At 42.5% G+C, this 14,339-nt stretch overlaps 1 protein-coding gene and 1 pseudogene across 1 annotated transcript in view; both read right to left on the reverse strand.

Annotated features, from left to right (window-relative positions):
• NUDT3 (nudix hydrolase 3) overlaps window positions 1–14,339 on the reverse strand; it is a 116,941-nt gene that overhangs the window by 41,242 nt on the left and 61,360 nt on the right. The window lies entirely within an intron of this gene.
• Window positions 1,746–5,636, reverse strand: LOC118620945 (annotated as a pseudogene).

Genomic DNA, 14,339 nt, shown 5'->3' on the forward strand with positions numbered 1-14,339 from the left:
ACCACAAAAGTAAAAGTACCTATGACCCCTTTGTTTATACCTCTTCAAATTGCTTCTTGTAAAGTGGCTTTCATTTCTGTTTGAAAAAGTAGACCATCTGCCTGGTAACAGCAGAAGGACTTCTAAACCAACGGCCATTACCTCTGCTTTCCCCTCAGATTCTGTCGCTTGTCCTAGATATCCCCGCCTTCACTCCTTTCTCTAAAGCCCTCTGAATGCAGAGCTGACAAAAAATAAAAAGAGATTGTCCATGAAGAGCTTGTGAGAGCAGTTGAGGGCTGGCCAGAAGGAAAGTCCTTAACACAGTCCCAACACTTTCCCTCCTGTGTGTCCTAGCTCTTACTCCATCAGATGGCCACAGGCCCACACAACATGCCACCCTAGGCTCTAAGTATGCACTGAGAACCTAATTCTCTCATTACACGAGGAGTAAATTATTTCTTTTCATCATGCTTTCGGCTGAGATAAAATTGGTATTTTTTTTCTAGGAAATTTTACTAAAAAGTGAAAAGAAAAGCAAACGCAAAAAATACTGATACAGAATACAGTTTACTAATTCAAATATAACCAGCATTTCAGTCACGGCTGAAATAAAATCTGGAATGTCCCTAGTCCCTCTTCTTTACCCCTCTCTAAGACAGAGGCTAAACAAAGTCAGCTGTACTCATTTGGGAGTAGAGGTGGGTTGGCATTATTTCCAAAACGAAAGGAATCCTCAACTGTTCCTTAAACCATCGCTTTCTGATGATGTCTTCTGAGCCTCCATCCTTATCCCAAACTATATTCCTTACCTTATCCATTCACCCCAATCCACCCCCACCCCACGTTTAACTTCTACTCTCCAGTCATCTTTGTTGCCTGAAAGAAAATATTACTTCCTCTCTAGCCCTTACAGATTCCACCACTGACATCTGGCTATCTACCTTCCAGTCATTTCCTCTCTCTCCCTTGATGTCTCTGCAACTATGAGCCCTTGGAAATTCTACCCTTTTCTTCACCCTTAATCCCTTTACTTCCTATCATCATAGATATTCCTGATGTTCCTCTACAAAATCGGTGATCTGCAAGCCCAGAGAGGACCAAAGAGTTACAAGAAGTAAATCCATGAATCCATATATAGTCACCAATATACAGCCCATGGACTGAGAAAATGTGTTATACTTACAAGTACTATTTTTTAACTATATGTAAGTTCTATCCTGGCTGGTTTTGCTCAGTGGTTAGAGTGTTGGCCTGTGGTCCAGAGAGACCCGGGTTCAGTTCCTCCTGAGGGCATGTGCCTTGGTTGCAGTTTGTCCCCGGTCCTGGTTGGGTCGTGCAGGTGGCAGCCACTCGATGTGTCCCTTTCACGTCAATATTTCTCTCTCTCTCTCTCCCTCTCTCCCTCCCACTCTGTCTGAACAAAAAATGGAAAAATGTCCTCGGGTGAGGATAAAAAAACAAACCTGTATGTAAGTTCTGCTTTCATTAATACAATGCAAAATAATTTAAAATATACAATCCACAGTTTTTGGTTGGTATGTATATATATTTAACCAAGGGATATTAAAAGTACAATATGGAGGTTTCACAAATTTTTTTTATTTTTTATTTTATTATTACTTTTTTTAGGGTAGGCAGAGCCAGCTGAGACTTTATTTGGGGGAAAAACACTTGATTTGGCTTTTTAGTTGGGGGCATGGGTAAGAGGCGGTCCCCCAGGCAGTAAACTCCCCCACCCCAAGGGAGAGCGGAGGACTGGGACTGAGCCTCAGGCAGGCGCCAATTCCCTGCACAGCCCCTTTCCCACAGGCTAGGAGAACAGAAGGGACCACAATAGTCATTCAGTGGGCAGGACATCCAATGACTCAAATACCAGCTTCCCATCCCAGGTCTCAATCTTCTTCACAACTACAGTCTTGGAGGAGCTGGTGCGATGTAAGAGCCAGGGCCCCTGCCAGAACTCCCACCAGAGCCCAAGTTGGCCTGGAAGCCAAGGCCATAGTTGAGGTTCCGTAAGCCAGGCTCAGCCCACCTGAGTTGTCACTGGTGGTCTTGGTATGGATAGTCATGTTCTGCATCCCAGATTCCATCTTGCCCTCCAGCAGCTTGGGGTAAATGGCAATCTCCATGCCTAGGGCCAGTTTGACATTCATATATATGTTCCTGGTTCTTGGAGTAGCTTCCAGCTCAGGCGCCTTGGCCTAAACATCCTTGATGGCCAACTCCCCAAGCTGTTCAGCATCAGTGACGGTGACCTTCTGAGAAGCCCTCTGGCTTTTGATGTCCTCAATCTCAGCCTGGAGTTGGCTGATGTTCCAGTTCATCTCAGAAATCTCAGACTTTGTGTGATACACGTCATCCCTGTGCTTCCTAGCTAAGTCCAAAGCTCCTCATACTTGATCTGGTATGTGGTCTCAGCCTTGGCCTGGATGCAGTTGGCGATTCCTTGTACTGGGCCTTGACAATGATGCCATCCAGGTCCAGGGAGTTAGTTGTTGTCCATGGACAACACCACAGACATGTTGAAGATCTGGGCCTGCAGCTCATGAATCTGTTCCTCATACAGCTGCCTGCAGAAGTTGACCTCATCAGTCAGCCCTTCCACGTGAGACTCCAGCTCTACCTTATTCATGTTAGCTTCATCTACATCCTTCTTTTTAAAAAAATATTTTATCTTTATTGTTGAATGTATTACAGATGTTCCTCATTTTTTCCCCCATTGATGCCCTCCTCCCCACTCCTGCCCCACTTCTGCCTTTTCCCCCACTGTTGTCTGTGTCCATTGGTTATGCATATATGCATATAAGTTCTTTGGTTTATTTCTTCCCACCCCCAACCCCCCTTCCCTTTGAGGTTTGTGAGTCTAGCAATGAATTTGTACTTCTTAATCCCTTCACCTTTTTCACCCATTCCCCCAAGCCCCCTCCCATCTGGCAACCAACAAAATGTTCTCTGTATCTATGAGAATGTTTCTGTTCTGCCTGTTCATTTTGTTTGTAGATTCAATTGTTGATTGATATGTATTCATTGCCATTTTGTTTGTTCATACTTATTTATTTTTATCCTCACCTGAGGACATTTTTTCCATTTTTTGTTCAGATAGAGTGGGAGAGAGAGCGAGCGAGAGAGAGACATCGATGTAAAAGGGACACATCGAGTAGTTGCCACCCGCATGACCCCAACCAGGACCGGGGACAAACTGCAACCGAGGTACGTGCCCTTTGTGAGAACTGAACCCGGGTTTCTCTGGACCACAGACTGACACTCTAACCGCTGAGCCAAACCAGCCAGGGCTGTTTGTTCATATTTTTTATCTTTTTCTTCAAAAAGACCCTTCATCATTTCATATAATAATAGTTTGGTAGTGGTGAACTCCTTCCTTTAGCTTTTCCTTGTCTGGGAAACCCTTTATATGGCCATCGATTCTAAATGACAGCTTTGCAGGACAGAGTAATCTTGGTTGTAGGTTCTTGCTTTACATCACTCTGAATATTTCTTGCCACTCCCTTCTGGCCTGCAAAGTTTCTATTGAGAAATCAGCTGAGTCTTATGGGAACTCCCTTGTAGGTAACTAATTGCTTTTCTCTTGCTGCTTTTAAGATTCTCTCTTTGTCTTGAACCTTTTGCATTTTGATGATATGTGTCTTGGTGTCGGCCTCCTGGGATTCATCTTGTTTGGGACTCTCTGTGCTTCCTGGACTTGTATGTCTGTTTCCTTCACCAAGTTAGGGAAGTTTTCTGCCATTATTGTTTCAAATAGGTTTTCGATTTCTTGTTCTCTCTTCTCCTTCCGGCACCCCCAAGATGTGACTGTTGGCACACTTGAAGTTGTCCCAGAGGCTCCTTACACTATCCTCATTTTTTTGGATTCTTTTTTCATTTTGCTGTCCTGATTGGGTGTTTTTTTGCTTCCTTATATTCCAAATCGATGGCTTGCTTCTTGGCTTTACCTACTTTACTATTGAATCTGTGTAAATTATTCTTTATTTCAGTTAGTGCCTCCTTCATTTCTGACTGGTCCTTTTTAATGCTCTTGAGGCCCTCACTAAGTTTGCTGAGGTTCTCACTAAGTTCATTGAGCATCCTTATAAGCACTATTTTGAACTCAGCATCTGTTAGGTTGCTTATCTTCATTTTGCTTAGTTCTTTTCCTGGGGTTTTGTTCTGTTTTTTTCATTTGGGACCTGTTTGTCTCCTCATTTTGGCTGCCTCCCTGTGTTTGCTTCTATGTATTGCTTAATGAGAGGTATGGGGCTAGCTGAGACCAGATGCTGCTTGTTTGAAAGAAATTAGGAAAACCTGAAGCAGGACCCAAGACAGGCCAATCCAGTTAAGCAACTGGCAACAGCTTGGATGGGCCTGAAAGTTGGGTAGGGCGGGGCCTCAGGAAATCACAAGGGCGGGGCAACCAGTGTGAGCCAGGTTGTTGGAGTCCCAGATATGGCAGCTGTCTGTCGCGCCAGGGAAGGGCTCACCAAAGGAACAAAGGCCTCTGACAGCACGTTTGTCCCGAAGAAAGCCCCCTCTCCAGCCCTTGCTCCAATGCCAAACAGCTCAGTACTTCCCTGTATGTCTCTGGTGCCCCTTGAGCTGCCTCCCTTCCATGCTTAGAGGGAGTGAGTCCGTGCACGGGCCCTTTAAGAGGAGCTGCCTGGGGCTCCAGCGGCCTCAGCCTCTCTGAGCCTCAGTTCCCGCTGGTTTTTCCAGCCAGAAGTTATGGGGACTTCTCTTCCTGGCACTGGAACCCTGAGCAGGGCACCTGGTGTGAGACGGGGACCACTCAGTCCTCAGGGAGGACCTTCCCAGCTGAGGTGTCCTCCTGATTTTTATCCGCCACACGTGGGTGTGGGACCAGCCTGTCTGCCTCTGCCCCTCCTACCAGTCTTGATGTGACTGGTTCTTTAATTTCGTAGTTGTAGGACTTCCATTCAGCTTGATTTCAGGCGGTTCTGAATGATGGTTGTTCTGTAGTTCGGCTGTAACTTTGATGTGGTTGTGGGAGGATGCGATACCACGTTTACCTACCCGCCATCTTGACTGGAAGTCCCATTCACATCCTTCTTGATGAGGACAAATTCATTCTCCATCTCTGTGCGCTTGGTGATCTCATCCTCGTGCTTATTCTTCAAGTCCTCCACTAGCCCCTGCATGTTGCCAAACTGTGCCTCCAGCCTCATGTCTGGGCCAGCATGTCTAGCTGTAACTTAAGGTTGCTGATGTCGCTCTCGAACATGTCCATGTTACTGTGAGTTGTCTTTTGCTGCTACAAGAAGTTCCACTTGCTTTTCAGAATCTTATTCTGCTGTTTCAGACTCCGCACCTTATTGATGAAGGAAGCAAACTTGTTGAGGCTCTTGATCTGCTTGCTCCTTCTCTTGGTTGCACAAGACCTGGATGTTGGAGTCCAGCTTCAGGGGGCTCAGCAGGCTCTGGTTCACTTGGACAGCTGTGATGCTCCCCATATTCCCAGCCCCACCATAACCCCTGGCTAGATTCATGTTGGAGCCCAGGTCAACCTGGTAGCTGCCATCCACCTATGAAAAGGCCAAGAAGCTGATGCAGGTGCCCGGGTCCACTCGAATACAAGTGGCAGCTGAAGGCCTAAGGCCAGAGGTGGACACCTTGTAGGTCTTCTAGGTCACCCCTGTGGACATGGTGGAGTCTGGAGTGGAGGCAAGAAGGCCGAACCAGACAGACATTTGAGAAAAAGCCAGAAAGCTGCCTGAAATTTTATTTTTAAGTAAGAGTCTCACTGAAATCCAGCTTCATACCATATACAAAAATTAACACAAATTGGGCCAACAACTTAAATATAAGAGCTAAAACTATAAAACGAAGTGGGTAAATCTTCACAACTCTGGATTTGGCAAGATATGCCAAATTCTTAGACATGACACCAAAAGCATGAGCAACAAAGGAAAACATAGGTAAATAGGACTTCATCAAAACAAAAGACTTTTGTGCATCAAAGGACATTATTAAGAATGTAAAAAGACAACCTACAGAGTGGGAGAAAATGTTTACGTCATCTATCTGATAAGGGTATAATATCCAAAATATATAAAGAACTCTCACAACTCAACAATAAAAAGACAAACATGTACCCAAAAAAACCATACAAATAGCCAAAAGGCACATGAAAAGATGCAACATCATTAGTCACTAGGGAAGTGCTAAGTAAAACCACCATGAGATACCATTTTACACCCACTAGAATGGCTGTAATTTTAAAAATAAAAAGTACTGACAGGATGTAGAAATTGGAACCCTCATACATTGCTGATAGGAATGTAAAATAGTTCAGGCACTGTGGAAAACAGTTTGGTGGTTCCTCAAAAAGTAAAACATAAAATTACCATATGATCTAACAATTCCTCTCAGAGCTGAAAACAGGTACTCAAACACTTATGTACAAATGTTCATGGCGACATTATTCACAATAGCTAAAAAGTAGAAATAACTAGAAAGAATGAATGGATAAACAAAATGTGGCATACACATACATGGAATAAATAATACTCAATCATAAAAACAAATGAAGTACTGCCCTGGCCAGTTGGGCTCAGCAGTTACAGCATTGGTCCACAAACCGAGGGTCATGGGTTCAATTCTCAGTCAAGGGCATGTACCTGGGTTGCAGGTTTGATACCTGGCTCTGGTTGGGGTAGTGTGGGAGGTAGCCAATCAATGTGTCTCTCTCACATCAATGTTTCTCTCCCTCCCTTCCTCCCACTGTATCTAAAACATCAATGAAAAAATATCCTCAGGTGAGGATTAACAACAACAAAAAAGAAAAGAAATAAAGTACTGATTCATGCTACATGGTGGATGAACTTTGAAAACATTATTCTAAGTGAAAGCCAGACTCAAAAAAGTCATATATTATATGATTCCATTTATATGAAATACGCAGAATAGGTAAATCCACAGAGACAAAAAGCAGATTGGTGATTGCCAGGGACTGAGGGAAGGAAATAATAGGGAGTAAATACTTAATGGGTACAGGGTTTTATTTTGGAATAATAAAAGTGTGTTGAAACTAGATAGAAGTAGTGGTTGCTAAGTGCCACTTGTTTATTTTAAAATGGTTAATGTTATGTTATGTGAACTTCACCTCAATACAATAAAACTAGTTCATTTTTTAAAACAATAATTCCTTTTTTTTTTTTTTGTTAATCCTCACCTCAGGATATTTTTCCATTGGGTTTTTTTTATTTTATTTATTTTTTAGATAGAGTAGAAGGGTGGAAGGGGGAGAGCAATAGAGAGAAACATCATTGTAAGAAAGACACATTTATTGGCTGCCTCCTGCATGCACCCTACTAGGGGATCAAGCCTGTAACCCCGGGCATGTGCCCTGACTGGGATTTGAACTAGGACTTCTCAGTCCATGGAACAATGCTCAATCCACTGAGCCACTCTGGCTGGACCAATCTTACATTTTTATTTATTTTATTTTAGTTATTTATTTTTCTGGTACGTGCCCCTTGCAGGAACTGAACCCGGGACTCTCTGGTCCACAGGCTGACACTCCAACCTCTGAGCCAAACCGGCCAGGGCCGGAAGAGAGTTCTTGTGTGAAGCAGAGCCTCTGGAAACCTATGAATGATAGGCATTATAACAGAAATAAACTGTGTAAAACAATGAGATTCTGGGGTAAATTTATTGTAGCATAACCCAAGCTACCTGATTAATAGTGCGAGAGGTCAGTGAAATGTCTAAGGATCTGTTCTGCTGACTGCCTCACACCCAATTCCTAAGCATAGAGCCCGATCCATGTAAGTGGCCAACAAATGTTTGAATGAGCAAATGAAAGAATGGACCAATGACTGAATGAACAAACAACTGCTTTTAAAAAGGAATGGAGAGCCCTGGCTGGTTTGGCTCAGCGGTTAGAGCGTTGGCCTGCGGTCCAGAGAGACCCAGGTTCGGTTCCGCTAAGGGCACGTACCTCGGTTGCAGTTTGTCCCCGGCCCTGGTTGGGTCGTGCGGGTGGCAACCACTCGATGTGTCCCTTTCATGTCGATGTTTCTCTCTCTCTCTCTCTCCCTCCCACTCTATCTGAAGAAAATATGGAAAAATGTCCTCGGGTGAGGATTAAAAATAAAAAAAATAAAAAGGAATGGAGAGGACATACAGAAGGGGTTACTTAGGGCGGCTAAAAAAAGGCAGAGATCCACTTATAAAGAGTTTGGATGACAACTTGAAGGCAATGGATAAGTCACTGAGGTTGTTTAAGAAATGACATAGCTCAATCTAGGTTTTAGAAAAGTCACTTTGACTTGGGCTAATGATAGACAGCCTGGTAACAGAATAGGTTTCTGCGGTTAATTCAGGTTGAGAAAGAATTAGGAGAGTAGTGGGAGTTGGAAGGAAGTGACAGGTTTCCAGATCTACAGAAGGAAGAATCCACAGGACCAGGTGACTGACAGGATAAGGGTTGGACCAATGGTGTAACTGCCCTCCAAGGAGAATGTGGAAGGGTCGGTGGAGAAGGGAACCACAGGGAGGCTAGTTCATTGAGATGTCTAATGAATATTTCTAGTTGACAATCACAAATGTGGACTGGAGCTAAGAAGAGGGAGAGACTGAGATCTGGAAAATAACAGGCTCAGACTCTTCCAGCCATGATGACACTAACCAGGGGAAAACATGTGCATCTGCAGAGCTCTAGCTAGAGGAGCTACCCCCATTCCCTCTATCCATCCCTGCTGGCATGTAGTTTCCATTCCCACAACCAAGAGTATATAGTGGTAGATCTATTCCTAGGTTATTAAAGTTCTGGAAATATTTTTCTTAAAAATTAGATTATCGCCCTGGCCGGTTTGGCTCAGCGGTTAGAGCGTCGGTCTGCAGTCCAGAAAGACCTGGGTTCGGTTCCCGCTAAGGGCACGTACCTCAGTGGCAGTTTGTCCCTGGCCCTGGTTGGTCGTGCGGGTGGCAGCCACTTGATGTGTCCCTTTCACGTCAATGTTTCTCTCTTTCTTTCTCCCTCCTACTCTATCTGAACAAAAAATGGAAAAATGTCCTCAGGTGAGGATAAAAAAAAAAATTAGATTATCTATGGTGATAATCTACATCATGGGAAATCCTGATAAGTGAGCTATGTATCTTAGACATACTACTAATTTCCAGAAAATCGCATGCAGTAATGCACCCTAACATGACCTCATTTCTAACCATGTAATGCCCCAATTGACAGCCCCTCAGCCCTATTACTGCCAGAGCTCTTCTGGTATCCCAGATGGCATAAGAATTGCACCCTATCAAATCTCTGCTATGCCCTACAGACTGCTTCTACAAGACAAGCTCTTTCTAACCATTTATGTGTCCCTTCTTTCTTTCTTTATTTTTCTTTATTGATTTTTAGAGAGATATAAACATCGATGAGAGAGAACACCGACTTTCCAACTCCTGCATGCCTCCCGTGGGGATTGGGCCCACAACCTGGACATGTGCCCTGACCAGGAATCAAACCTGGGACGTCTTGTTGCACGGGTTGACACTCAACCCTGAGCCACACCAGTTGGGCTATGTGTCCCTTCTTAAAAATAAGACTAACATAGCCCTGGCCGGTTTGGCTCAGCGGTTGGAGCGTCCACCTGCGGTCCTGAGAGACCCGGGTTCGGTTCCCGCTAAGGGCATGTGCCTCGGTTGCGGTTTGTCCCCGGCCCTGGTTGGTTGTGCAAGTGGCAGCCACTCGATGTGTCCCTTTCACATCGATGTTTCCCTCTCTCTCTCTCTTTCTCTCTCTCCCTCCCACTCTATCTGTACAAAAAATGGAAAAATGTCCTCGGGTGAGGATAAAAAAATAAAATAAAATAAATAAGACCAACATAACAGTGAATAATTATCTGCACTTGCTTGGATTCTAGATAAGTGAGTTTCATTCTTTTTTACAGAAAAGTGGCCACAATTTCTTGTGCATAAGGACCCTATGTTAAAAAGATAAGTGAAGCAGCCCTGGACAGTTTGGCTCAGCAGTTAGAGCATCGGTCGGCCAGCCGGTGGACCAAAGGGTTACGGGTTTGATTCAGGCCAAGGGCGCATACCTCAGTTGCAGTTTGTCCCCAGCTCTGGTTGGGGTCATGTGAGGGGCAACAAATCAATGTTTCTCAGGTCAAGGCTTCTCTCTCACTCTCTCTCTTCCTCCTTCCCTCCCTCCCACTCTATCTGAAGATAAATGGAGAAAAATACCCTTGAGTGAGGATTAAAAAATAAAAGATGAGTAAAGTGGAGTATGAGATGAAATAACCTGTGCAAATTAAATCAGTGAATTGTCACAGGGCCAACCATTAGTAGTTTCATTTCCTAGAGTTCTAAAGCCATTTTACCCCTTAGCTATTTTTTTTTCCTACACAGGAGCTCAAAATACTGCTACAAGAAATAAGAAGTAGACATAAACAGTTTACAAAATGCCTTATAAACGTCCCTTCACTTTATCTAATCAGGTTGTTTATTTAACAAAGAAGGAAATTCCCTGCCTAGTCCAAAGAAACACCATGCTGTGCTGTGAACAGATATTCCGACAATTTTTACTTTGGGAGCAACAAGGTATTTTAAGAACAATATGAAAAGGTAGTGACAAACACAAACTATTATTATTATACACAAATATCTTTTTTTTCCTTTATTGGTTTTAGAGAGAGAGATAGAAACATTGATGAGAGAGAACATCGACTGGCCACCTCCTGCGTGCCCCCAACTGGGGATTGGGCCCACAACCTGGGCATGTGCCCTGACCAGGAATTGAACCAGTGACCTCTTGGTGCATGGGTTGATGCTCAACCACTGATCCACACTGGCCGGGCACAAGTATCCTTCTTAAGTATGAGTCCGAGGGTATGGAGTACAGTACTGGATTTCTAAGTGAGAGTGTCCTGCCCCATCTTTCTGAATTAATGTCTAAATATTAAGATAAGCACACATAACACTATACTGCCTGGTATTCAATGACATCTTTATTTCTAAAAAGAAAACTAAAGAAACTATTAATCTTGGCCATATATTAAAAAAAACAAAAAAACAAAGACTGAAGGTATACTGTTTGAATAATAACTTACTGGAACATCCAGAATGTTCTTATAAACCTTAACCCCCTCCCACAACTCTTGTAAATACTGAAAGAAAACAGACTGATACCAAAGGGAAATAAATAATTACAGCAGCAAGTAGTCTTTATTCAGTGCCCACTTCAAGCCAGGTGCTGGCTTTTTATATTCTATTTTTACTATATTACTTTTCAAGCAACCATGCAAGCCAGGTATTATGTAATTCTCACCATTATGGCAATGAGGAAACTGAGCCTTAGATAATTTGGTGATGTGGCAAAGGGTACAGAAAGCATCAGTACTGAGCCAGGATTCACACCACGGTCTACATGCCTGACTGGGACCACCAAGCACCTGAGAGCCCATTATATTCATGACGTAGCTAAACCCACAAGAAATACCCTCTGAAAACGAACTGCCACTGGACAAAAGCCACGACACTTCTTCAGGCCAAGCGTAAGGAAAAGGAAAAGATGGAGAAGGCATTTTAATCTAATCTTTGATTCAAATGAAGGATTTGAAACACTTTTCAATTTTCTCTCCCACAGAGTATTTGCTTATTTATTAGATCTTTCCTGGCAGAGTTGTCATATACATAGAGGAGTACTCCTCTATGTTATGCAACCTTTTTACACTTTCTTTTCTGAAAATCTTTATATATAAATCTATATATATAAATGTGTGTGTGTGTGTGTGTGTGTGTGACTACTAATTCTCAATATGAAGCTCCATTATTTTTCACATTTGTTTAGAAACTACCATAATTGGGTATTTATTCCATAAACAACTGCTGTCCAGTCATTATTTGCTTAGAAATGAATGAGGCATGGGGTGAGTGTGGGAGGCAGAATGTACAAAAATATATAAAGTCTACCCTTGAACAGCCCCCTGTCTAATGCAAGGATTGCAAACTGTGGCCCATAGGCCAAATCTAGCCTACCACGTGTTTTTGTATGGCCCTAGAATAGTCTTTCAAAACGTTGAAAAAAATCAAGTAAGAATATTTTGACATGTGAATTTATATAAAATGCAAATTTCAGTGACCATAAATAAAGTTTATTTAAACATAGTTATGCTCATTCATTTACCTACAGTGTATGGCTGCTTTTAAGCTACAATGGCAAAGTTGAGCAGTTTTGACAGAGATCAAGTGGTCCACAAGCCAAAAATGTCTACTACCTGGTCCTTTATAGAAAAAGTTTTCCAACCCTTAAACTTATGAAGGGCCTGAGCAGCAACAACATCTTGTTGATAAGGACTATTATGGAAAAAAGAAGATTCTGGGAAGGTCCCAGAACACTTTTCAAGAGGGAACATTTTACCTGGACCTAGAGGAGGAATTTCCTGAGCCCAGAAAAAAAAGGGGGGTGTTCCAGGCAAGGGTACTACAATTGCAAAGGCAGATGCAGGAAACAGCATCCAAGAGATGCTGAGAAACTCAAGTAGTTTGATATGGTGTGGGGTGCATGACGGAAAGGAGGAAGAGGGCACAGAGGAGGATGAAAATTAGACTGGGACCAGTATAAAACGTTCATATGGCAAGTGTACCAAAGAGTTATGGCAACTGGGAATCCTCCCTGGTTTTAAGGAGGAAAATAGCAATCTCACTTGTGTTTCATAAATCTGAATCTGGAAACTGAATAAGTGATGGGCTGGAGGTGGACAGGTTAGTTAGAGAGGATAAGGAAGCTGGATATAATTAGCATCCCTGGAGATAGGAAGCAACAAGTGGACTCAAGTCTTATTTAGGAGACAGCAATGACAGGATCTGGTAACTAATCAAAGACGAAGGTGCCATGAAAGAGATGTAAAAGCTATGGCTCTTACTGGAGTCGACAAGTGGACAAGAGACACGCATTTCTCAAGAGAGATAAATACAGAAAGGGACCATGTGGAAAAGAAAAAATAGTTTGAGGTACCTATAGAAATTAGGCTTCCTACACTATCTGTATATGATGGGAACTTCAAAACCACAATTTAAATGTCCTTCTGAAACTACTCACCCAAGAAACAATGATTGCTTCTGTACAGTATACAATTGGCGGTGCTCTGGAGGAGGCATTTCACTTTAAAACCTTGTGGACATCTTGAATAATTTAGAATAAGTCTATAAAACTTTTATACTTGACCAAGAAGAATGCCAAGCATTATTACTTAGGAGATTTCTAAAAGCCAAACGGAGTGAATGAAGTTATTTAGAATACTCCAGTTTCCGGAGGTCATTAAAACAAAGCCACAGCAACAGCATTCCTGACACACATAAACTACATTATTTTCCCACACACTATCTTAGAACTAAGGAATACACTGTAAAAAGGCAGGTATTGTGTCCCCAAAGTAGCATCAACACATTAATCACACTTCAATCTAAATGAGGATGTCAAAGTTTAAACCACAGTTGTATATGCTGTCTGCTTTATAGAGAAGGACAGTCAGGACACTTGGATTATAGTTCTGCCTCTTACACAAAACAGCCAAAAAACTGGGGTGGGGGGGTGCACTCTCTCTAGCCTCCAGCTTTCCCAATTTTAAAATAAAGTGGCCTAAATAATCTCTAAAACCCCTTCAGCACTAACATTCTAGTGTTCTATATTTACACAGGCGTTAAGGGTCTGTTTTTTCAGTAGAACACACTGCACAAGCCTGGTCTCCCACTGCTGTCCCAGAGGCGCTTCTGAAGACTTCTTGAGACATTCCAGCATATATGAGTATAAATACTTTCTCTTGTCTTTCCTCTTTGTTAACCCAAATAGTAACCCATCACACACACTGTTCTACCTTACTTTTTTCATTTAAATTATGGAAACCATTTCATCAGTACATACTGAAGAGCCTCCTTTTTTTTTTCTTCTTAATTCCATTTGGTATTTTTAAAACTTCTTCAAAAATCCCAAACTTACACAAAAGTAGAGAGAAAATATAACAAATCTCCAAGTCTTCATTACTCAGCTTCAAAAATTATTAACATTTCACCTATCATGTTTTATTTACACCATTCCCGGAGTTATTTCAAAGAAAATCCCAGGTATCAATATATTTCATCAATAAATACTTCAGTTATGTATCAATAACAGGTAAGAACTTTTAAAAATTTACAATATTAGTAACTATCAAAATTAGTAACTCCTTATCATCATCAATACACAGGCCATATTCAGATTCTCCAGTTGTTTCAAAATGCTATTTTAGCCCTGGTCGGTTTGTCTCAGTGGTTAGAGCGTCGGCCCGCGGTCCAGAGAGACCTGGGTTTGATTTCCGCTAAGGGCACCTACCTCGGTTGCAGTTTTTCCCCGACCTGGTTGGGGT

Source organism: Molossus molossus, unplaced genomic scaffold (assembly GCF_014108415.1).
Source record: "Molossus molossus isolate mMolMol1 unplaced genomic scaffold, mMolMol1.p scaffold_m16_p_8, whole genome shotgun sequence".
NCBI lineage: Eukaryota > Metazoa > Chordata > Mammalia > Chiroptera > Molossidae > Molossus > Molossus molossus.